The sequence below is a fragment of the Sciurus carolinensis genome, chromosome 6, assembly GCF_902686445.1.
Source record: "Sciurus carolinensis chromosome 6, mSciCar1.2, whole genome shotgun sequence".
NCBI lineage: Eukaryota > Metazoa > Chordata > Mammalia > Rodentia > Sciuridae > Sciurus > Sciurus carolinensis.
Window position 1 is genome coordinate 22,015,532 of NC_062218.1, and position 25,184 is coordinate 22,040,715.

Genomic DNA, 25,184 nt, shown 5'->3' on the forward strand with positions numbered 1-25,184 from the left:
TAGGCATCCAGGTCAGCTACAGAGGTAGATATTTAAGCACTTAGAATTTTTGGGTAATAACCTCTGCTTCTACTTGCAATATATCTTACATGAAAATAAAATATCTGAACATATTTGGTGATGAATGATATTTAAAGTTTTAAAAGTTACTGAGATTAGGTAAAAGTAAAGGGAATTCCTATGTCCCTTGTTTTGAAATCATGAAATCTATACTTTACGCTTCTGATTTTTACTCACAACTTGAAAATATTCCTTTTTATATATAGAAGGTTGTACATATTATACCATAAATATATATGCCTTTTTATATATAGAAGGTTGTACATATTATACCATAAATATATATGCCTTTTTAATCATTTAAATGATAGGCAATAGATACATGTTATTAACAAATTAGCATTACAATTCAAGTCATGTGAAATTAATAGTCAAATAATGGGCTTGGGTTTGAATTTTATTGATTTTGTTTATTATTTATATAACACCCCTGTTTGTACAAATTTCTGACTAAATATGTTTATCCAATAATTTAAATGATCCTGTTCCTTGAATTCCTCATGATAACACAATGAAGAATTTCAATATTTGTGTCCATTTTTATTACTTTTGATTAGATTTATTGAATATCTATTTTGGGCATTATGTAGAAGCAATTTTAAGTAAATTACATACAAAACATTTCTTTATTTTTGGAAGAAATTTATCATGTATAATTTTATTTTAAAAACAAGTATATATGTAAAACATTAACTTTATTGCACAACCATACATTTCAATAATTTATCAAATTAATTCTTTTATGAATCCCATTTCCTCCTTTCAGATACATTGAGAGTTAATGTTTTTCTTTCATTGCAAGTCTTAGCATGCATTCATCCCCCAAAGACTGTGCAGCTTGATTATCAAAGAAAGCTTTGTTCTGTCAGTCCTTTATCATAGAATAAATGATCAGTCTATCTTTACATATAAACAGTAGGAAGACTAATCCTGGCTTGGTGTATCAAAGCATTCCAATTCTGTTTCTAAATGATAAGTGGTCTTGAACAAAAAAAGTATCCAAACCGTCTTACACTATCTGCATAAATAAGAAATGGCATTTAATTGGAACTAGCCACATGTAAATGTGGCTCCTGGTTGAAGAGATTAAGGTATGATTTATCATAATGGCGAGAGTGAGTCAGATTATGCCAGATCTGATCTACCATGTCAACTGCATGTAGTATTCTAATTTTTATTCATTTTTTTTCAAAGTCAATATGCTGGTACACATTGATAATATTAAATATAACTCATGGAACATTTTAAAGATTTAAGTAAAATTACAAATACCTTTAATATGTGTTTTCATATTTTTCTACAATGATTTTATGAACTTTTTTCAGTAATCAGCAGTTTAGTTTTGGGAAATATAATCCTCTTTAGGTAAGTTTTTATTTTCTTTTTAATTTTTGCTGGAAAATTTCACTGATACAGTTTTTATCATGGTTTAGAAAGTGACCTCATTCCTCAGGGAAAATTCAAATGAATATCAAAACCATAACCTTCTTGCATTTGGCATTTCAGAATAGCTGCTCAAAAGCCTCAGCTGTCGGGAATTGTGATTTGGGCCTGCTCTGATTCACTAATATCAACAAATACACCTGAAAGGAATTATAAGTGGACACTTTTTCATTGTTATTATTGTTTAATGAACATTTTATTTTTTTTAAACTATGTAAGGGTTTAACTTGACCAGTGTTACCCCAAATTGGATTTGATGCATTAGATTCTTAAAAAAAATTCTCAGCAGGCATAATGAATATCATACTGGCAGTAAATAGGGAAGAACCTTTGGAAATAAGGTAAATGGGAACATATTTTTAAAATACCTTGGCTTATCATGCACCATTAAAAGAAAATTAACTAGAACATGAAAAGAGAATTAGCTGTAAAAAGAGAACTGGCCATAACCTTAAAATTCTATGCAAAATGTAACATAACTGTAAAACGATATAACAAAATAAAATATGAATTGAACATTTGTTTTCCAACAAGTCTGTATAACACATCACATGAAATGCTCACATTTCAAGTAATCTTAATCTCACATATATAAACTATATGTGCATATTTATTCAGAAATCTGATACTTTTTGGTAAGCTTTAGTAACTATGGTATAGAATGTCTTGTATTTTCTAAGAAGCAAAGGAAAATGAAATTCATTCATACTGTTTTAATGAAAAATTCATGCTTTCACTTGTGTCAGCTTAATTGAAAAGATTTAAAATTTTTAGAAAAGTCATAAAACCAATGTAGTATGAAAGTTCTTAACTGTTGGAGCTAATGGTGAAGTCAATTTAAGTGCATTGTTCATCGAAGACACAGTGATTATATTAGAACCATTTATATAAGAGTGTCCATTGCTGGTTGTCTCAAAATTAGAAAATGAAAAACATAATCAGTCTCTTATGATGTTCTTAAAGTTTCAGAGGAAAAATGAATAAAACATGAATGTTTCTAACAGTGGGACAAAAATATTAAAATAGCATATGTCAGAATTGTATATCACAAATTAGAGATGATCTTATCACATACATTTCTTCTTTGAATTTCATCTTATTTATAAAGACTTTGTTGAAACCGTTTCAAAACTGCTCTGCACTTAAAATTATTTTTTAAAGTAACCAAACTCCAAAAGCAGATGAAATGAAACAATAGTTATTAGTAACAAGTCATCTTCTCACTTTAGTTAGAGAAATCAAAACCATGCTTACGTCCTTTAAGATGATTGCTTTTCAGTCTTGCTTATTAACAATTCCTCATAGTGATTGTGTACGCCAGAGTGTAAAATGCTAGTGTATATGAAGTAGGACCTAACAGGGACTTGTGAGATATCAATGGGAGCTGTTTGTTCAATTATATCCTGATTTAAAGCTTGTGGTAATCAATAAATGCTTTGTATAAATGCTAAGGATGCATTCGGATCACTTTTGGTAATGACGTGTAATTCTGACAGAGTCCAGAGAATTTATTTTTTCCTATCCAGTATTATAGGAATAATGAATTACAATATATATGAAAAAGTCAATGTTGAAATACAATAAGTGCATAAGATGATAGAGATGGTTGACTCCAGTTGAAATTTTGAAGTAAAATAAATAATACTCTTAGCACAATATCTCTACCATGTGAACTACCACCAAAACCATTTTTGTTCATTTTTATATTATGACCTGGGTTCTTGTTCAAAAATCATTTTTGATAAAATAAGAAACAGAAAATGATAGTCTTATATAACTATATTTTGGATGAAAATAAAAGTAGGCACATGTAATGGCATTATTTCAGCATCTTTTAAACAACGGAGTCTCTAGTGAATTTAATCACACTATGTATGGAAGGAAGAAAAAAAAATAAGTGTTTTCTAAATAAATGACTTACCATGGCTGTGTATGATAATGACAAAATACCAATGAGCTAAATATTATGTTGTGATGCAATGGATCAAGATTTAACAAAACTGAAAATTTAAATAGAATTCAAAACAAGTGGATTCCTCAATCTACATGATAATCATTAAGGGAATATGTCTCAAAATCATTAGTTTTTTTTAAATTTTTTTTTCTAATTTTGTAATTTCCAATATGTAATTTCATTCATCTTTTCGTGTCACATATTTTACATACAGCAATTTGTGGTTACATGAGTACAGTGAACATCAGTTCAGTGTCAGTTTTAACAAGTGCACTTAAGATGTAGGATATAAACATGAAAATATTTAACTTGGATAAATTCAAAAACCTGTATTTGGTTTAGAGGGAATCACACTATCCTACTTTTATCTAGTTTTTGAAATGTTCTGAAACATTAAGTGCAGACTGGTGAATGCTGAGAGTATGAGTTTAACTAGCCATTTACATCTACCTGTTGATACCCTTACTTTTCAAATTTAGGATTGACAATAAACCACGATAATAAAATTACTGATTGGAAACTGATTTATAGCAAAAACATTTATTTGTTGACTATAGATTGTGTTAGGCACTAGTCTATTTTAGATGACCATCGTGGTTTAGACCCTTGAAGTAGAACCTGGAAGAAGCTTAACCGTCTAAACAGGAGAACATAGTTCAAAAGAGGCAGAACTGTGCTGAAACTTCTTGCTTCTCAAATCGACCCTTTCCACATTATACTTTCCTCCCTCCTATACAAATTTCCTTAAAACAAAGGACAGGTCATTCTCTGAAATTTATTTCATTCCATAATATTATTATAAGACCAAGCAAGTCCTCTTTATTTCACAGAATTGTGTTAGGACCATAATATTTGAGTGATATTTGAATTTAACAAATTCAAAACTACTTAAATTTGCCTTATTTATCCAATGAACCTAAATAGTTTTATACAAAATTTGAGAACTCTCAGATTCATTGTTTTGATAGCATGAATTTTGAATTTATACTATGCATATATATTTTAAAACAGGATTTATTTTTATTGAGTGAATCAGAATTTCATGACTCCTTTACTGATCTCCATATTTAAGATATAATTTGTTAGTAGACCATCAAATGAGGATTTAGCGTAATTCATGCACAACTATACTGTGCTCACATTTTGAGTTCTTCATATTTATTCATAGTTTGTGAATCACATTTCATTACCATCTAATATTTTAGATATTTTTATTCAAAGAGTAAAACTTGATTCAGAATATTATTTAACTTGAAATGGATTGTGTGAGGATTGATTTTAGTAACCCCTCCCAAGTCTCAATTAATCAAGTAGCAGTGGTATTATGATGGGTAACTCTCCATTATTTTCTATAGTTCAAGTAATCCCCCTATCAGGTTTATAAAAGCCCTGATGTGCTCTTTCTTTAATCATAATCCTCCTCATCAAACAGAACATCTTACAGCTGCTTAGCTTTCTCTCTCATCTTCTGGGACAAGCATCATTACTGCTAAGAGCTTCATAAGTCATTCTTCATTCTTAATAACAATGCAGGTTCAGGATTGCAACAATTGTCATTCATTGGGTATCCTCTGGTAATGTAATGAATAAAAGGTGGCTGCTGTCACTTAGCTACTCCATCAGGAATTGTGTTCATTCTACCTGACAACTGCAAAGACTTCTAATTTCTGAGAACAATTTCTGTCTGGTTCATTCTAATCACTAAGGATTTTGCTTCATTTTAAAATGGAAAAATCATGTTTTGAGCAATTTCCAACATTATTCTGAAAAGCAAGCCTGGATTTGTGGTAGTTTTGTTACAGTTTCAAAATGTTCTCTTCCATAATTGCTGAACACGTAGATTTCCAAAACAATACAATACACAACATTACCTTAGGCTCTGTTAGCTAAATGGCTTCTAGTATCTTAATGGACAGATTTCATATGCTTATTCTGCTCAAATCCACAATCTTTCAGCTTGTTATCACAAAAAGTAACTTCAATAACATCACTTAGATGTTTATTTTGTTTTATTTTATTTTTATTTTATTTTATTATTAAGTCAGTGGTTTCCTGGCTGGGCATGGGGTATAGGCCTATAAACCCAGAGGCTTGCAAGGCAAGGAAGATGACAAGTTCAAAGCCAGCCTCAGCAATTTAAGGAGGACTTGTCTCTAAATAAAATTCTTAAAAAACAGGACTGAGGATATGGCACAGTGGTTCAGCACCCCTTGGTTATATATATTTAATAGTATATATATATATTTGATATATATTTAATACATATTTAATATATGAAATATATACATATATAAAATAGATATGTGCATATATATGTATGTATGTGTATATCTATATATATCATATATATAAATAGTAGCTTCTTTACACTTGGACTTAAGATTTGAATTCTAGGAAAAGTGAAGCATTTAAAACCTGTATTCTTTGGTTTTCACATCCTACTTCATGTACCTTCACACAAAATGAACAAAGAAAAATCTCTGAAAAATTTATTTTTTCTGAAGGTACTAGTGAAATCTAACATAGGACTGGATTTAAAAAGTATTGGTATAAAGCACAATAGCTGGGTGTGGCCTTGTACATCTTTAATCCCAGCAGCTGGAGAGGCTGAGGCAGGAGGATTCCAAGTTCAAAGTCATCCTCAGCAATTTTGCAAGGTCCTAAGGCAGCTTAGGGAAACCCTGTCTCAAAATAAAATATAAAAATCACTGGGATTAAGAGGCTCTGGGTTTAATTCCTGATACCAAAAAAGATAAAACATAAGAATAAGCACAAGGCAATCATCTAAAAGTGAATGGCTACTTCAATGCCATTGTTACTATGCAAGAAATAAATTAGACTATTGACATTTAAAGAATGAAAAGCACAGAACATGAGCCATCTTTGATGAGATAATTCATGCCTACAATTTGCATTTTTCTTTTATCCCTTTTTTTCTTATATTGAAAGTATGTCTTTTAAATAACATTATTCAGTGTTTTTCTCTAATCTGATTTGACAATTTCAGTTGATTTATTATTTTATTATGATTTATTATTTAGGCTTTTATATTTAAAGAAATTATTAACAAGATTAGATTTGTCTGCCAAATTTGCTCTTTTTTTTTCTGTTTTTCATATATTTTCCTCTTTTTATTTCTCACATTAATTAAATATTTTTTTTAATATTCAGGAGGTTTTTTTTATTTTGGAACCTTAAATCAGATTATTTTTATTATTTTGTTCACAGGTGTTTGGGGTTTATCAGGATGTATTTTTTACTTATCAAAGATTATTTAGCTAACATTGTTATCAATTTATATTTTATAATTAACACTTCATTCTTGAAATTTTCACTTACAACTTCAAGCTTGCCAAATTTATTTCACACTTCATTTTTTCCAGATCCCATGTCAAACTATTTAGTTTTTACTGTGAAAAAATGTTTCTGAAAAAAAGTACAATCTGTTTATCATTGCTCACCATTGACGCTTTTGTGAGATAGCTTTTATTTCCTAGAATAATATATATCCTAATATAGAATATATACTCCTTAATAACATATGAAATAATATTTTGCTACTCTGCACAGATAATTTTATTTTAAAAATTAATAAAATATTTTTTAAAAATCAGTTTCCTTCTCCATTTATATCCCTTCATCCTGACCAATAGCATTTAGCATTCTTTGAGGTACACATGGGGTGATAATAATTTCTCCCAACCTTTCTAGTTTTGAAAATATTTTGTTTTATACTTAATTTTGAAAAGCACATTCATATTAAAAATATTACTAATGAATATTTTGTTTTCATGTTTTATACCATTGTGTTCTGGTCAACATTATTTCTGATCAGAAGTAATTTTTCAATTATGTTTCTCTTTTTTTTTTTTCAATTTTATTTCCTTACCTTTATTTATAGCAGATTAACTATTATGTGCCTCTTTTTGGTTTTATCAGAATTTTTTATATTGATCTTTTCTTTTTTATATCTGTATTACCATTTTTATTAAAATTTGGATATTTTTACCAAACTTTCATCAAATATTTTTCCATTCCATTTTCTTACTTTCTACAGCATTTGGGATTCTAATTACACACACATGAAAATGTGTGATAACTCCTTGAGCATATGTTTATTTTTCTTCATTTCTTAAAAGATATTTTTGAGATTGGAACATTTTTTATTAATTTGTCTTCAGGTTCATTGATTCCTCAATCCTGTTTAATGCTTCCATCTCCAATTTGATTTTAAGTCAATTCAGTTACATTTTTATTTCAATGAATATAATTTTTAGATCTTGGATTTCCATTTTACATTTTTACACACAGTTTATATTTCTTTGATGAAATCCCTTCTCTTCTATTTAAACTATTCATTGTTTGCTATTTAGATTATTGAAATTTAATTTTTGAACATATTTGTATATTAATCCATTTATAATAGCACATTTAAATTTTCTTTTCTGAGTATCTATTATAAGATGTGTTTCTTGAGGTTTATTCAGTTTCTTATTTTCATGTTTTATATTGAACTATTCTATATTGAAATTTTATTTTGGAATAGTTTCATATCTACAGAAAATTGAGAAGATAGTAGACAGAATTCTTCATGTATATATTCAATATTCTTAATAATTAACATCTTATGTTAGTATAGTACATTTATCATAATTTATGAGCCAATACTGATTCATTATTATTTTCTAAAGTCCAAATGCAATTTAGATTTCCTCAGTTTTTACCTATGTTGACTTTCTGTTCTGGGATCCCCTCCACAATATTTCTTTTTATTTAATGATCACTTCTCATTTGATTCTTCTTGGTTGTGACCCTTCTAATTATCTTATATTGCATTGTGGGTATTCCACATAGTGTCTTGTAGACAATTTTAATTTTGCTCCTGTAAGAAATATTGATTCCTGTTCTGATCAGTATTTCAATTACTGACTCTTATTCTTTAACTTGTTTTAGTGAAGCTGTGTTTTGTAGTATATTAAGCCTGTGGGAAGCTCAATCAACCCAATCTTCTCTACCTTGGTGGCTCAGACTTCAAAACTTGGTTTTCCAGTGGTATTTGTGGTGGACAGGAGTAGGTTTTATAGGAGCTTTATATGCTCTTGGTGGAGCTTTACAGATGTCTCAATTCTGTGCCTGCTGTGTTTAACCATATGCTAACAGTCTGTCCAATCTATCCTGGCTACACAATCAGCTCTTCTGTTTCTTCTTTTTCTCTTAAGTTCTTAACAACTGTCCTCTAGTGAACTTTAAGTAGAGCCGAACTTTTTTGGATGCACACAGCCCAGCTATCAGCCAAGTATCTATGAGATTTCTTGTATTCTCTTTCCCAGATCTTCTATTGCCTTTTATCACAAATTACATTGTTGTTTCAATATCCACAAGATCTACTATCTACTTCTTTAATTTTTTAGAATCTCTGACGCCATTGGAAATCCCTCTTACTGGCTAAAGTAAAAACAATGTCCCTGAGAAGAGGACCCAAGTGACTGAGGGGCTTATCAAGTTTTCCTTCCTCATAAATTACTTTTCTGCAATCTGTTGCCCAATGCTAAGGAAGACTCATTCTCAAAGGTCCATACATATCTGATCTTTAATACTTACTTGAATACTATTATTTAGTTTTATGGTTATTTATCATGAAAACATAAATGTAGAATAGTTATTCTGCCCTAGTTAGATGTAGAAGTCATCCACTGATTATTGAGAAGACTGATATAGATGTTCCATTATTATCCAGAGACAAGAAAAGAAGAGAAGATTCTTTGTGTTTGAAGTCACCATTTGTGGTATAAGTTATAATGTGAAACAAGTTCAACCTCACTCAGAGGCCAGGCTAGATATGCATGGATATGATCCTGCAGAGATTTGAATTATTAGCTGGACATAGTCTGGATGGTATTTCCTAGAAAGTGAATATGAAAAAATAAAATAGCTAATGACAGTACCATAGGCTAATCCAACATTCAAACATCAAAACTTTAGAGAAGAAATAAGGAAACAGAGGTGGGGATATCTGTTTGTTTGTTTTCCTTTAAAATAACTTAGAAAACAAATGAACGAGCTATATTAAGTAAAAGAACAAAGCAATTATGAAAACACGCTTTTCAAATTCCATATCATGCAATGAATAATTGACTTCTGGTTTCTGCTGCTGTGCTTTGAAATCCACATGCACGTTCACACCAGAGCTACATCTGACACATGCTGCTCTTAACCAGTGGTACACCATGTATATGCTAAGGCCAACCTCTGTGTTTCTCACAGATGACACTTGGTTGAAGTACCACTGCTAGATTGCTGAAAATTCATTAAAACTATAGGGTAGTTCCATGTTCTTCTCTCCTTTTATCCTTTTTTTCCTACTCTCATCTCTAGACTCAGTCCTTTATCATGAATTAATGATACTTGGATTATTTAGATATTTTTATTATACCTCTCTCCTTATTTCCCCGCATGAACCTATTCCTTTAAAAACTCATATTCTTATCACCTTGTCTCTTCTCCATACATCAATTTTAAAATAATTCTTATAATGCAAAGATAAATAAATAAAAGCAACATTCTAAACAGACAATTAGTGTTGTTAGAGTAGATCAACATTCAAAGAAGGTTATCATAATATGGATTATTTTCTGATGATATTATAATAGCTATACATGTACAATTATATAGTGATGGAAGACAAAGTCAGATCAGAAGTTCAAGACCACGTTGGGAACTTATCACAGGTGGGGAGATAGAATTTGTAAGTCAGTGGATTTACCAAGAGATGGATTTTGATGATTTGATAGTCTTTGAAAATAGAGACTTATTTCATGAGAAAATTAAGAAACAAGATACAAGTTTTGATTTTCATATATAGGGTTAAATTATTTTGAATTCTACAAGTTAAATACAACAAACACATTTATATAATGTACTTACCAAGAATTTTGACATGCTTGTTTCTCCTGTCACATTAAATAATGTTAAAATTTGATAACCAGAGGATTTCAAAAGAATCAAACTAACTTTGCTCTTCAGAAATATGAGTTGTAAAATTTTAAGTACTTACATGTGAAATATGATTCTATAACTGTAAACCAATATGCTAGAACTCAACAAATGTGGTGATATCTTCAATTTGAACTTAAAATATTTAAGTGAAACTACTGTAATCTTCCCTAAGATTTAACTGCAAACCTGGGGTGGCAGGTGCTGCTGGTTCTGAATTTTCATGGGGGCTGTGAAGTCCTTGTAGTTTCACACATCCATGTGAAACAGTGTCTGCAGGTCTAAAAAATGCTGCAGATCTTTAGCCTCTGCTCCACTCTAGTCCCTGAATTTCACAGATGATATTGTTTAAATTGTGTCCCCTAAAAATTCTTACATTGCAGTTCTAGCCCCCAGTATCTCAGAATGTGACATTTAGAGGTAAAGTCTATTCAGAGAGAATCATCAATATTAGGGTGACCTATACACAAGTGGAACTCATTTCCTTAGAGATTGGAGAAATTGGCAGACAAATACCACAAAGGAAGAATGCCTAAAGTCTTCAGCAAACCACATGAAGCTAGCTAGGAAAGAGACTGGGAATGGATTCTTCACTTTAGCCCTCAGAATGAGTTAACTTCGCTCACACATCTTAATCTCAGTCTTGAACTTCTGAAGTCTGGTTCAAGAAAGTTTGTGACTCAAGCTAGCCCAAAGTATGGTGCTTTTGTTAGGTTGGCTGAAGTAAACTAGTAAACCCTATGCTTGGCCTGTTTGGCACCATCTTTGATTTGGAGGAGTCTATCTCAGGGCGAGTGCACATAGTCTGAGCATTGTCAATTTGCCCCATCTGTAAGAGACGAGGGTGGATGAAAGATAGGTAAGAATATCAAGGTATCATGAACCTATTTGGTGCTAAACCCTGGGTGAGAAAAATGTGATGGACAAACCAGGGGAAAGGGGACACTCTCGTAGTGCTAACATACATGTTGCAGAACTCCCAGGAGCCTAAGAATTCCGGACTCAGACTTTCCTGGAGAGTTTTTTAGAGAAATATCTGTTGATAAAAGAAATAGACCATCTTTTACTTACCTTTTTATTATTTGGACTTAAGATTTGAAAGGCGTAGACATGATATTTGAACCTGTGTTTGTATTTGGCATAGGATTTTTAGAGTCAGACCTGACTTGCTTAACGTAGTTAATCCTTCCTGCTGTCATCAAACTATTAAAAGTTACAAAATTTTCCTTTTTTTCATTTTGTATGTTCCTCTTTGTTGTAACTTTAATAAATGTATTTAATTTACTAACATAAAGTAAATAGAAATGGAATGGGATTTTGGAAATAGTTCATTAGAAAGTTTTTGGTATGAAACTGTGTGAGCTGAATATATCAGCCGTATATATCCAAACATTGACTTAAATATCTTGCCAACTCCATGGGTTTTTGTAGCTAAATAACCTAAATTCTGTACTTGACCAAATGAAGTCCCTAAACAATGTTTTACTATTTCAAGTACTATCTGAATCATGAAATGCTAATTTGGTGTTCATATAGTTAAAATCTGAACAAGTTCTAATGAAGCATGTACATATAAATATATACACATTCCATATGTTTTCATAAAAACATATATGTATATATTAAAAATATATATGTATGTATATATTAATTATATAATATGAATATGTATATATTAATGATACAAATCGGCAGTTAAGAAACGAATTTTTATCTTATTAAAATGAAATTAGAAAGTGAAAATACATTTTATGCCATTTGAACTGTCAGTTAAACAGAAACACATTCTAATATTTATATTAAGTACTTCTTAATATAAATATAAGTATAAAATAAAGTATACATAAAAGTATCTGTCAGTACAAACATATTCAGGATGAAGTATTTCACTTAAAATTCACTGGCCTGTACATAAATTGACTAAACTATTCTCTAAGCATTGAAGAACAGAGATTAATCTGCTCTTTGATATCATCCACCCTTCCATAAAAATGATCACAAATCCAATATTGAATATGTCATTTCTTGAGAGATGTATTTGAACATTCACTCATGAATCCAGTAGATGTTGAAATCAATCAATGAGTCACAAAGTTTCAAGATGAAGAAAGCAACAAATGATAAAGTGAGATTTTTTGGGGGGTAAGAGATAAAATTTCAGTAGTTTATTAAACACTAGTATATGTTTTTTAAAAAGTTCTCAGTTGTACAATATTTTCAAAAACATATTCTATGTAATTTATTATATTTCAAATGTTTATAGTTATGTATAAGCAAAAAAAGTAAAGAAATTTATAAAACATAAAATATAAGCGATTTCATTACAGTTTTTTATTTTTATAAGTTAAATGCTTTCTGTTTTCTACTCCAGTAAAATAGAAAGCTCTTTCTAGTTACAATAATCCTCATTTTAAAAACTGACTCCTGTTTAGATGATTTCTCATTTACATTGGAAATTCTTCTTTTTCTTTTGCTCAAAAGATCATAACCTCAAAACATAATACCTCCCGTATTTACGTATGTACAGATGTACATGGAATCTTTGAATAGTTCCTTGTTTTAAAATGGTTTTCCTCTCTATAAAAGGTATTTTACATTGATTCTAATAAAGAATATGCATTAACATTTACTATTTCCTTTCCTCATATATATGATATTTAATTTTTGAATTAGTCATATATACCACATTATAAATTTTATGTGAAAGGATTGGTTAATTTTAGTTTTGTCTGTAAATGGCATTGCCCTATTCAATGGTTCTTATGTCTGTAATTTATATTACTTCCAGCACATTACATCCTAACACCACCTGGGAAGTAAAATTTTCTGGAGGGTTGACTTTCATTTCATTCTAAATGTCTGATTAATGAAATTAAGCATGTAAACATTTAAGAGCTGAATTAAGAGGTTTGTGAAGAGAAAAAACATTCTTTTATTGTGTCCCTTTAGGTTTGTTGCAAGATGAAGCATAAAATTTAAAATAAACATTTATAACTGCAGAATTTTTGGCTTAAAATATGACTGCATTGCAGGGATTGATATGCATATTTATTACCTAAATTTAGAATTAGATGAAAACTGGGATTTAATCTAGTCATGAAAATCAAACTATTTTATTGTGACTTCAGGGAAACTGAGATTTATATTGGTTAAGATTTCTACCAAATTTGACATAGATATATAATGACAATTTTATTAGTATTCAGGGCTTCTTACTGTAAACCAATCAAATTTCTCTTAAAACATTACCATTAAACTTGAGATAGATAATCCTTTCCTACCATAAAATAAATGTGGTATATTTGCATAAAAAAGATACCCTTTGAGAAATTTTGAATAATTCTTGATCTCTAATTATTTGTTTGATATAGAGGAACCAAATAATTTATGATAGAAAAATAATTAATTTAGATTTCAAAAGTAATTGATAACTGATAAATGGATGATGATGCATAATGGGGGGTGGGAGGGATTAGTATTAGGGTTAGAGTTAGGGTTAGGGAGGGGGGCAAGAATGGAGGAAGGAAGGACTGTATGGAGGGAAAAGAGGGGTGGGAGGGGTGGGGGGAAGGGAAAAAAATAACAGAATGAATCAAACAACATTACCCTATGTATATTTATGATTACACAAATGGTATGCCTTTACTCCATGTACAGAGAAACAACATGTATCCCATTTGTTTACAATAAAAGAAAAAAAATGAAAAAAAAAGTAATTGAGCAAAAGAACAAATCAGAACACACAACTTGATTTTTAACAGTGTAATTCACAGACAAAATAGACATAAAATATGAGCTCATTTATGTGTATCTGAACACATATACACACATGCACCGCTATGAAACCTTCTAATACATAACCTCTGCCAAGAAATCCCAGTGGATTATCTTGCAAGGCTTTTGAGATACATGCCTTGATTTTGAGGTCATGGTTTAGGTAAGTACTTTAAGTTTTTGAAGCTAATCCCAAGTGGTCATCTTGCATATAGTCTGTTTCTAATAAAAAACTAAATATCATTATATATAAATGTTAGATATACTGTGATCTTCAAGAAATGTATTCTATTTTCTATGATAACCATGCAGAGTCTTAAAATCCAAGACCTACATGTATTAAAAAAATTTCTAACAGGATACCATGGAAAGTAGTGTTTTATTTGATTTGTACACCACTGGGAAAAGTTTCAGAAATCAAACTGCTTTCCATAGGGAATTTTCCTTCCTCAGCAAAATAATAAATTCCCCAAGTTTCTACAAACTGACTTCATCATTACTTTTTTTCTAGATTATGATGGTACCTCAGGAAGCTAGACTATCTAGGGGAAAGATTTCAAGTACTGAAACATATTTTACAACACATCACAAAAATTATAATAAGGAAAATTTTATGTGTGTGTGTGTGTTATGTAGACTTTTAAACAAGCACAGTAAAAACAATATTTATCCTTACATGTCAATATTAAACATGGTAAAAGCATGGTAAAAAAGTGTTTTTCCAAGTTGCCTAATTTTCTTTATAATACGATATTTCATAATAGAAATTATTCTTGAGATGGAGACATACTTTGTATAAATACGTAAGCTAGTTTTAAAAAATGACAAATATGACTTATTATCTGCCATCTAAAAACCGCAATTTAACTGAAAAATATTTTCCTTTGAGGATCAAGAATAAATATATTTAAACTATGGAAAGAAGCATAACAGTAATTGATATTAATGTGAGAAAAACATTGAGCAAAGCTACTCCTGTCATTGCTGAAACCTATGATGCCTAGATACAGATATTACTTAGAAATGAGTCAAAACTAGCCTTTCTCAGAGAGACAACTTGAATAACAGGTAATATATGTCAGCAACTGCAAGTTATCTGCTTTTTGAAGTCAAGTATGTAAAGAAGGAACAAGGACTTTTAGAAAGATCATGAAGTCCTCTATCATGGAAATAATCAGATAAACTTTCTCAGAACACACACAAAGTGTGACTTCACTAATTTAAATTTGGTTTTATTCAAATGTAGGCTGAATTAACGACTTTGGGCAAAATAATTTTTATTTTAAGTTGATATTTCTGGAATGACTTTGATGTTCCAACAACCTTCCATTTTGGGCGTTATAGAGCCTTGTATTTTAATCTACTATAACATTTGTGATACATTGCAGTTGCCTCATTACTTCCATCTTCTCCAATCAAACTGTAATCTTTGTGGGCCAGCATCATGTTTCTGGTACTGGAATTTGGTTTATAACTCACAGCACCATACATATGAATTTGCAGAGGAATAAATGAACAAACATTTCAGAACTCTTTAAAATTTGAATGTCTCTCCATTTATGACATTATGCAAAATATCTATATTTAAAATATCATCCAGGTCATGAAGACATTAGGAACCCAAATTCCAAGAAACAAACTAAGAGCTTAAATATCAAGTAAACACACAAGAATGACAAATATATGCCATCCAACTGTATACTAGTATGTGACAGAGATATTTTTAAATGACAAATAATATTAGGTAAAGCTTTGCCATGCTTGCAATGAAGGAGGGATGAATTTGTTAAGGAATAGAGCATTCATGAAGTCATTAAAACAGAAATAAAATATTGCTCTTTCCTAAATCTGGGATGATTTCATTTTCTTCATTTGAAAGTGATTGTATTTTTTAAAAATAGACACTCTATATGAGGCAGGTTTGAAAGTTTCTCGCAATAGTTTCATATTCTTTTTTAAATAATAAAAGAATATTTCACCTAGATAGAATAGTGAAGCTCTCAGCATTAATAAGGCATTTCCAGAGGCACAGCTGGCAGCAGAGCTCCTGACAGGTTCTTTCTGGGACAGCCTAACCTCAGGAAAGTGAAATCATGGTTCTCTGGTTGCCATGACTATTAGAGGAAGAAGGGAGACTGTGAACACCATCTGAGAGTTCTACCACTGCCTGCGTTTGTGAGACATGAATGAGGCAGGGTTAAGGCAGCCTGTCTGTCTCTTTTTTGGTATCATATTTACAATTCATTATGTAAAATTATTATCAATTGAAATTTTTAAGAAATATAATGAAAGGTATTGGTTTAGTGGAAGTCATTAAAAATGATGGTTTTTCTATTCTTTCATTCTTTATTTCACTCTTCTTTTTCTGTTCCATGTTTAGACTTCGAATGTGTACAAATTGTAAGACAATTCTTTGTGCACATTTGAAGTCTATAAAGTTCATTATATTCTATGTAAATAGAGTCCAAAAAGAATTCACCTATAAACAAAATTACTTATTGGTGAATATTAAATATATAGTGGTGAGTTTAATTGTGGCATAGTTGTACATGCATATTGTGTAATTTGATTGGTTTTGTTTCAAGACCTCTCCTTTATTTTCATGACATCCCTTTTTGTCACCTTTATTTCTTTCTAGCTTTCACATATGAGCAAAAATGTATGTTCCTTGATTTTCTTAGTCTTGTTTCTTTTGTTTCACCTAATGTTCTCAAGTTTCATCTATTTTCCTGCAAAGGGCATAATTTCATTCCACTTGATGGCTGAATAAAAATTCATTATATATACATGCCCATTTTCTTTATCTGTTCATCTGCTGATAGCTAGTCTGATTACATAACTTGCCTTTTGTTAATTGTGATGTAATACACATGGGTATACATGTTTCTTAAAGTATTCTGACTTTAATTCTTTTAAATAAAACCTGAGGATACAATTCTTTCCTATAAATACTGACAATATAGGTGGATCATCTGATAGGTTAGCTTTTAGTTTATGAAGAATTCCTGAGCTGCTTGTTGCAACCAACAGTCTGAGTTCCTTTTTCCCTGCCTCCTGATCAGCATTTATTGTTATTTGTATGATTGACAAGTACCATATGATGAGTGAGATGAAATCTCTGTGTAGTTTTCATTTTAAATTCCCTGATGGCTCAAGGTATTGAATAATTATTATATAATCATTGGATATTTGTATACTACTTTTAAGAAGTGACTTTTTTGTTCATTTTCCCCTTTATTGAACAGATTATTTTTGTTTTTCTCTGTTTTGTTTTGATGTTGAGATGTTTGAGTTCTTTATACATTCTGGATATTAATCATTTGATAGAAAAGTAACTAGAAAAGATTTTCTCCTCTTCTATAGGCTGTCTCTTCCCTCTTAATTCTTTCCTTTGCTGTACAGAAGATTTTTATTTTGATACCATCCCAGTATCATTGGTAATGATACTATTACCAATCTTGGTGCTACTTCCTGATGTATAATTATTGTCTCTGCCTATGTGTTGGGCAGTTGCCACTCCTCTTTCTTCTTGTAGTTAGGAAGTTTCAAGTTTAATATCTAAATCGTTGGTCCATTTCGAGTTGACTTTTGTACACAGTGAGGGGTAGGGATCTAGTTGTAGTTTTCTATGCATGGATGCAGTTTTCCCAGCACCATTTGTCAATGCTTTCTTTTCTCCAGTATATTTTTTGGTTGCTTCATCCAATTTCAGATGACTGTAACTGTGTGTGTTAGCCTCTGCATCTTCTACTCTATAACATTGATCTATGTGTCTAGTTTTATGACATTACCATGATTTTTTTGAAACTATGGCTTTGAGGCATAATTTTAAATCATGTTTTGTGATTCTTCCAGCATAGCTCCTGTCCTCATTTTTTTGCTATTCTGTATTTTGTTCTTCCATACGAATTTTATGACTGTTGTTCTAATTCTATGATAAAAGTCATGGGATATCAATGAGGATTCCACTGAATCAGTAGATCATTTTTGGTAACATGATTCTTTTGAGGATACTAGTTGTTCCTAAGCATGAACATAGGAGATTTTTTCATCTTCCACTGTCTTCTTCAATTTCTTTTCTTGAGGATAATTTTCACTGTAGAAGGTTTTCACCTCCTTGATGAGGTTGATTTCTATTCTCTTCTTTTTGTTATTGTGAGTGAGCAGAATTCTTTACTCAATTTCTTTCAAAGTGGATTAATTATTGGTATGTAGTAAAACTATTCATTTCTGTGTGTTGATTATACCTTGTTACTTTGCTGAATATGTTTATCAGATCTAGAAGTCATTTGGTGGATCCTTTAAACTCTTCTAAATATAGAATCTTATCATATGCAAATAGGGATAATTTGACTTCTTCCTTTCCTATTTAGATTCCCTTTACATTTTTTTCCTGCTTAATTACTCTGACTAAAATTAAAGTACGATATTGAATAGAATTGGTGAGCCTGTACTCCAATATCTCCTTATTGATTTGAGAGGAAATATTTTAAGTTTTTCCCATTCAGTATGATGCTGACATGAGTTTCTCACATATATCCTTTATGATGTTGACAAAAGTTCTTCTGTCCCTAATTTCTTGGTTTTTGTTATGAATGGGTGTAAAATTCTGTCCAAGACTTTTCTGTAAATTTTGAGGTCTTTTTTCAAGCTATAAAATCATGTCTTCGGCTCAGTCTATATTATTTATGAGTATTTATTTCACTTAATTATGCCTTTCATTTCCAAGAATTCTCTTTGTTTTTCAGAATCTCTTTTGAAGAGATTCTTTATGAAATTTCTCATTCATATGCTGCTGTATTATTTATCTTAACTCATTTATTATTTGTATCTGATTTGAGTTCATTGATCATTTTAATCAATTATTTTGAATTTTTTATTTAGGATTTCACCCATTTTAATGTCTATGGATCAGTTTTTAGGATGTTATGAACTTTTGAGGGCATCTTGTTAGCCTGTTTTCTGTTATTCTATTACATGTTTCCTCATCTCTTGGGATAGATCTATTCCACTACTGTGTGAGGGTCTCTTTAAACAACAATCATTTCTTTACAATGTGTCCTGGATTTGGGATATATCAATATCAAAGCACTTGTTTGGCATGATCTTGGTATGGGATCAACAACCAGCACTACATTGAAATGAGGAATAATCACTAGTAAGAGTAGAACCTTAAGAGTAACTATGCATTAACACATACTAAAGAAAATCATATTTAAATATGTCTGTATATCTTCACTGAGTGAAGAGAAAAGAGCTTAAGTATTGTTTAAGCTGAATATCCAGTCATCAATGACAGTATAGTCATTATTAAAATATACTGATAAAAGGAAAAGCAGAAAAAAAGAAGAGAGGAAAAGGGAGAAGGAAAGAGATACAGAAGACAAATCATGGAAGAGGGAAAGTAAAAATAGAAGAAAATACAAGTAAGAAAAATGAGAAATACTGGGAAAAATTGAATTAATTGAAAACAAAATTAGACTTCAGTATAAATACAAAAATCTTAAAAAAAAACAAAACAAATTATAAAATAAAGTGAACTCAAAAGTCAAAAATATTTACTTTTAGTTTTCTAAGGTTATAAAAATGGAAACAATTCCACCTGGAGATTCAGTTTCATAGCTAGTGTGCATAGGTTCATGGGAAATAATTACATTTCAGTGTTCCTCCGGATTCCAATTAATGCCGGCCAAACCTGTTAGTAGAGTTTGTAGATTGAGCTCTGGCCCTCCTTGCGTGTCAGTGGGAGCTGAAGGAACATCCATTTCAGAGCTAAGATCGCCCTTGATAGCTTTGTTTTTCGTACTTGAGGGAAGGTGGCATGGCTATAATAGGAGTCACAGAAACATCTTAGCCAAACTTCTTACCACAGAGCAAATGGACCATGCAGGATTGAATTGCATCCCTTGTCCTGAGAGCCTTAGTGTATGTACTGAGGGTTATTTTGGGGAAGTGCCCAGGTCATAGTAGCAGATCCTCTAGTCACCTTTCGAGATGGGGCATGGACCCCACAGTTTTGATATGCTGCAGGTAGCACCATCCCAACCAGCCCAGGTCCATCCCACTTCTGTGACCTTACTCCTTGTCACAATTTCAGACCTGCAATTTTAAAAGAAAACACTCTACCATTCTCTGCTCTGAGGGCTCTCTGACCAGTAGCTGTGCCTCCTAGCACCACCCAGAACTTCTCACAGATCTGTGCCACAGTCTCACTCCTAAACCCAAATCAACTCATGGCAGAGGCAGCCACAAACGTAGTGAGAAGTAAGTAGGTGACCATGGGATCTTCAATATGCAACAAAGAAATCAAGAAAACAAGAAAGAAAGCCTACAGGAAAGAAAGAAAAGAGAAGGCAAGGGAAGAGAAGAGAAGAAAGAAGATCCACAGGGTTTTCGTGGATCTTCTTTCTTCTCTTCTTAATCTTCAGCAAAGAAAGTTGAAAGGATGAATGCCTTTTAAGCTCCTTTCCCCTTTCTCCCTTTTACTGAATGTACTGGAAAAAGCTGGAGTCTCCTCCTGAGCTGACCTGCTCTGTAGTAGCCAAATCTCTTTTCTGCTCAGATTGCCATTTTGTCTGAGAGCAGAGTCTGTATTTTTGAATTCTCTAAAACCTTTCAGTTCATTGAAAGGAACTTTCCCTTCTCCACTGAATGAACTACACTAGAAAAGGCTATTTGTTTTATTAATTCTCTTATTATTCTACAAACAATCATTTCTGGGTTTCACCTGAGTGATGAGTTTCTGAGTTGCACACCAGTGCTTTGCCAGGGCCTTGCTCCCTCTTTAATGCAGCTGCAGAACTTGATTTGATTCAGTCATGAGGAGCAGTTATGACGGAATTAATGCCTCTTGTCTGCTTTTTTCAGAGAGCTTTAACCTAAAAATTTTGTGGACGCTAAAGCCTATCCCCAAAATAAGAACATAGAAAAAATTTAAAATCTTCTTATTCTAGGGTTATTACAATTGGTACTTATGACACAACATACAAGCCATCACTACTTAGATAGTCAAGTAGTGGTCATAGTAAATAACACTGAAAAGATCCTCACAATGATGTCACATATGAGAAACATGAGAAATTGAGAAACAGGTCAGAAGCACTTATAATATTTGCAAAGTATGTAGTGTAAATTTATGGAATAAGCTTTCACCTGATAATTTAGACTGAATATTAACTTCAACTAAATTAGTCACTTGAGAGAAAGTTGGATTTTTTTTTTTGCAGGAAGGGCAGGATAAAATAGCAAATAAAGGTTCATTGTAATATTTATGTAGCTTTTCAAATTATATAAAATATCTGGAAATAGACATCATGGCCCACTCCTGTAATTCCTGCCACACAAGTGGATGGAGACAGGAGGACAGCAAGTCTGAAGTCAGTGTCAGCAACTTTACGAGACCCTCTCTTAAAATAAGTAAATAAATAAATAATAAAGGCTGGGGACGTAACTCAGTGGTAAAGCATCCCTGGGTTCATCTCAGCATCAAGAAAAAATTTACAAATCACCAAAAAATCATTGAGAATGGAAGGCAATAAGTATTAAATATTTTAATATGAATATTAACAAAGTTAAATGCTGTTAATTTTTTTAAATTAAAAAAATTAGGCTATAATATTTTAAAATTCCACATTGTTGATTTGGAATGATATAGTAGTATTACAAAAGCAAATTTTTATCTCTCATACAAATCGAAATATAAGACAAATATTAAACATGAAATGTGAAAAAGACTACAAGAGGTATAATAAAATTGTCTAATCATATGATGGATCATATTATAATTCAGAAGTGAATATATTTTTAAAATATAACTTTTCTTAACTATCTAATACATATGAGATGCTTTATCATAGTCACAGTTTTTTGGCAGATTAACCACAACAACAAACATTAAACAAATATTAAATACAGCATTCATGTATTGCTGCATGATCAAATGTAATTCTAATATCCCATCTATTTTTTGGAAAAACACAATGCTTAAGTGTACAGTCTGACACATCTATACAATCACAGATATATATTAAAGGTTTTAGAAAGTTTAGATATTATGAAATTATATCAAATAAAATGAAAAAAAATCATCATAGACTTGAATGTCTCACATTATAAAAGCATCTCATTGCATGAAAATAAGAACCACAACAGGTGCTCTGGTAAATAACATAATTATTTTGGGTGATCATTTCACAGATTATTTTTTTCTGCAATTCTGTATGCTAACCAAACTTTTATAATAATCATGAATAGCTTATTCAAATTTAATGTTTACAAAAATTAAATCCCAAGATTAAGATCATCATGCTCTAAGCTGTCAATCTCAAAATTAGATCTCATTTTAAACTTAAAATATTATTTTATTTCTTAATTTTGATGCTTACTATATTGCTTAAGAAAATTTTATAATTTTAAACAACATAACATGATTTGGATTACACAAAATATATAACTTTGCAATTATTTTGAAGAAAATTTTTTTTTCTTCTGTATTGTCCTTTCTGATTTTGATACTGAGTGAAGCAAATGCTATTGTACACTGTCAGAGCTAAATTCAGTTCAGGTATAAAGTAAGAAAGAAAATTTAATACAAGAGAATTTGATTTTCACAAACCATCCATCATATTGCCACATTGTGGGCAAATGCTTTATAATCTAATCACTTATTTAAGAAAAGCACCTCTCTGGGTTTATTTTATATGTTTACTAGAATAAAAACATATTGAAAATATCTTCCTTTTAAAGGAAAATTTTAGTTTCATGGAATGCCATCTTTCTTCCATGTAATTTTGGAACTGAAAATTTTTACCTATGGGCTTCTTGTTTGCAGCAATATGAAAAGAATACCAAAGAAAGGAGAAATCCATAAGCTTTGCTCAGCTTCCTCTCTATATTGCTATGACCTTTATGTCTTCAGCATGACTTCACTATTTTAAAAAAAACTCCCTCAATGGAAATCTTAACATTTTCAAAAATGTTAAGATTTTCAATCACTGTGTAACAATTAGTACAAATTTAACTACTTAAACAATACAAACCATAAAACTGAGAAAGGCAGGTAAATTGTTGTTTATTGCTGCACAGTTCTGTAGGCCAGAAGTCTGAACCAGCTTAACAGCATTCTCAACTTCAAGTATCTCAAGGCTGAAATCAAGTGTTGTCAGAGTAGTGATATTCTCTCGAATCTCTGGGAAGAAACCGCCTCCAAGCTCATCCAGCTTTTGGGAATTGATTGCCTACTTTTGTAGGACTGGGGTCTCCTTTTACTTTCTGTCTGTTCACTGGGTGCTGCTCTCAGCTTCTATGTGATCATGGTCCTTATTGTATGCTCCCTCACCTTCAAGCCAGCAGTAGAACCTCGAGTCTTCACAGACCTCAGAACTCTCTGACTTTTCTTTGTACCATGCTTTAGACTTTGCTTTTAAGTGCCTCATATGATTAGATTGGGCCCACCTGGATAATCTCTCTTAGATTAATTCCAAATCAACTGTTGCCTGAATTTCTTATCCCACATCCCTTTGCCATGTAATATAATACAATTAGAGTTATCACATCTCATCATGCACATAGCTTGGATTTTGGTGTGAAACCTGATGAGCAGGATTTCGAATTTCTTCCTATTACAATTAGAGCTAGAAATAATTTTAGTTTTCATTTTAGAAACTTACAGAAAACCTAACATCCCTATCATCCAGGAACTACAGCAGTGAAATGGGTTCTGTAGGATCATCCTGAGAAGGGCTTTATGGACACTGCATATCCCAATTTAGTGGAGAGAATCACCTAGAAGTTCTTGACCTTTTCAGGAGAACACAGAGTGACTTAATAAGCCAATGGTTGCATGAGAGAATGGAAAAAGAGCTTCTGTTACAGGGGAGGTGGAAGTCTTTGCTGTTGCAGAATTGACCACAGTAAAGTTCTGTAGCAAAAGGGTAAAATGGTGAAGGGAGGCAGCACAGGCACAAACCAGCAAAGCATAATATCTGCTGGCTACAGGGACATTAAACAAATAAATAGAATATCCAAGGGCTCAGGTAGAACACTGCATTTATTAATTGTCCAGCACTTCTCTAGCAAGCCCCCTACTCTTTGCCAAAAGAAAAGACATTATCCAACAAGTGAAGATGATGAAAGAAATTGTGTACATTAGCTGTACTGGGGTTGACCACAAGCACTCTGGAGTGATAAAATGGGAAACATGAACTGGGAATGAACAAGGAAGGATAACCTATACTTCCCTAAGTGATTAAATCATGAATTAGACAATGATGGCAATATTAATCATATCACTGGATGTGAGTATACTAAATTGAAATAAAATTATTTGCTCAGGCAAATTGGTGATTAAAAGAAAACCTGAATTTACTTCTAAAAAACAATGAAGAGTTACCTTTCTCTACATGTAAATCTTAGCAGATAAGTTTGATTCAGTTTTAGTTCCATGAGACTTTGTAAACAAATAAAAGGGAAATGACTATCTTGTCAATATACATCTCACCCGACCCGACCCTGAAGTTATTCAAAAAAATTCCCTTTCTTTCTACTCACTGCATATTTGTGGGAGATATGTGCTTTGAGATTTAGAAAACAAAAATCTCATATAGGTACTCCTCAATGAGCAAAGACAGATATTTATTATTATTATTATTATTATTATTATTATTCCTAGATACCAGCAATTCATACATATGTGTGTTTGTGTGATTTGCACTTCTGAAGAACAGGGGATATGACTAGAAATAGGGGATATGATTGATCGTTTATTAATTGCTTAGTTTTAAACACAATGGAACTTTGTAATTTTGTAATTTTGTATAAGGGATAGAAAAGTTGGCAGGGCCAGTTATTGACTTGGGTTTAACATGAATAGATTGTGGAAAAATCTGCCCTTATAACTTTTGTTATTTTAGAACTACAAAAAAATGGAGATATTACAGTTAATTTATCTTCCCTTCAAGGA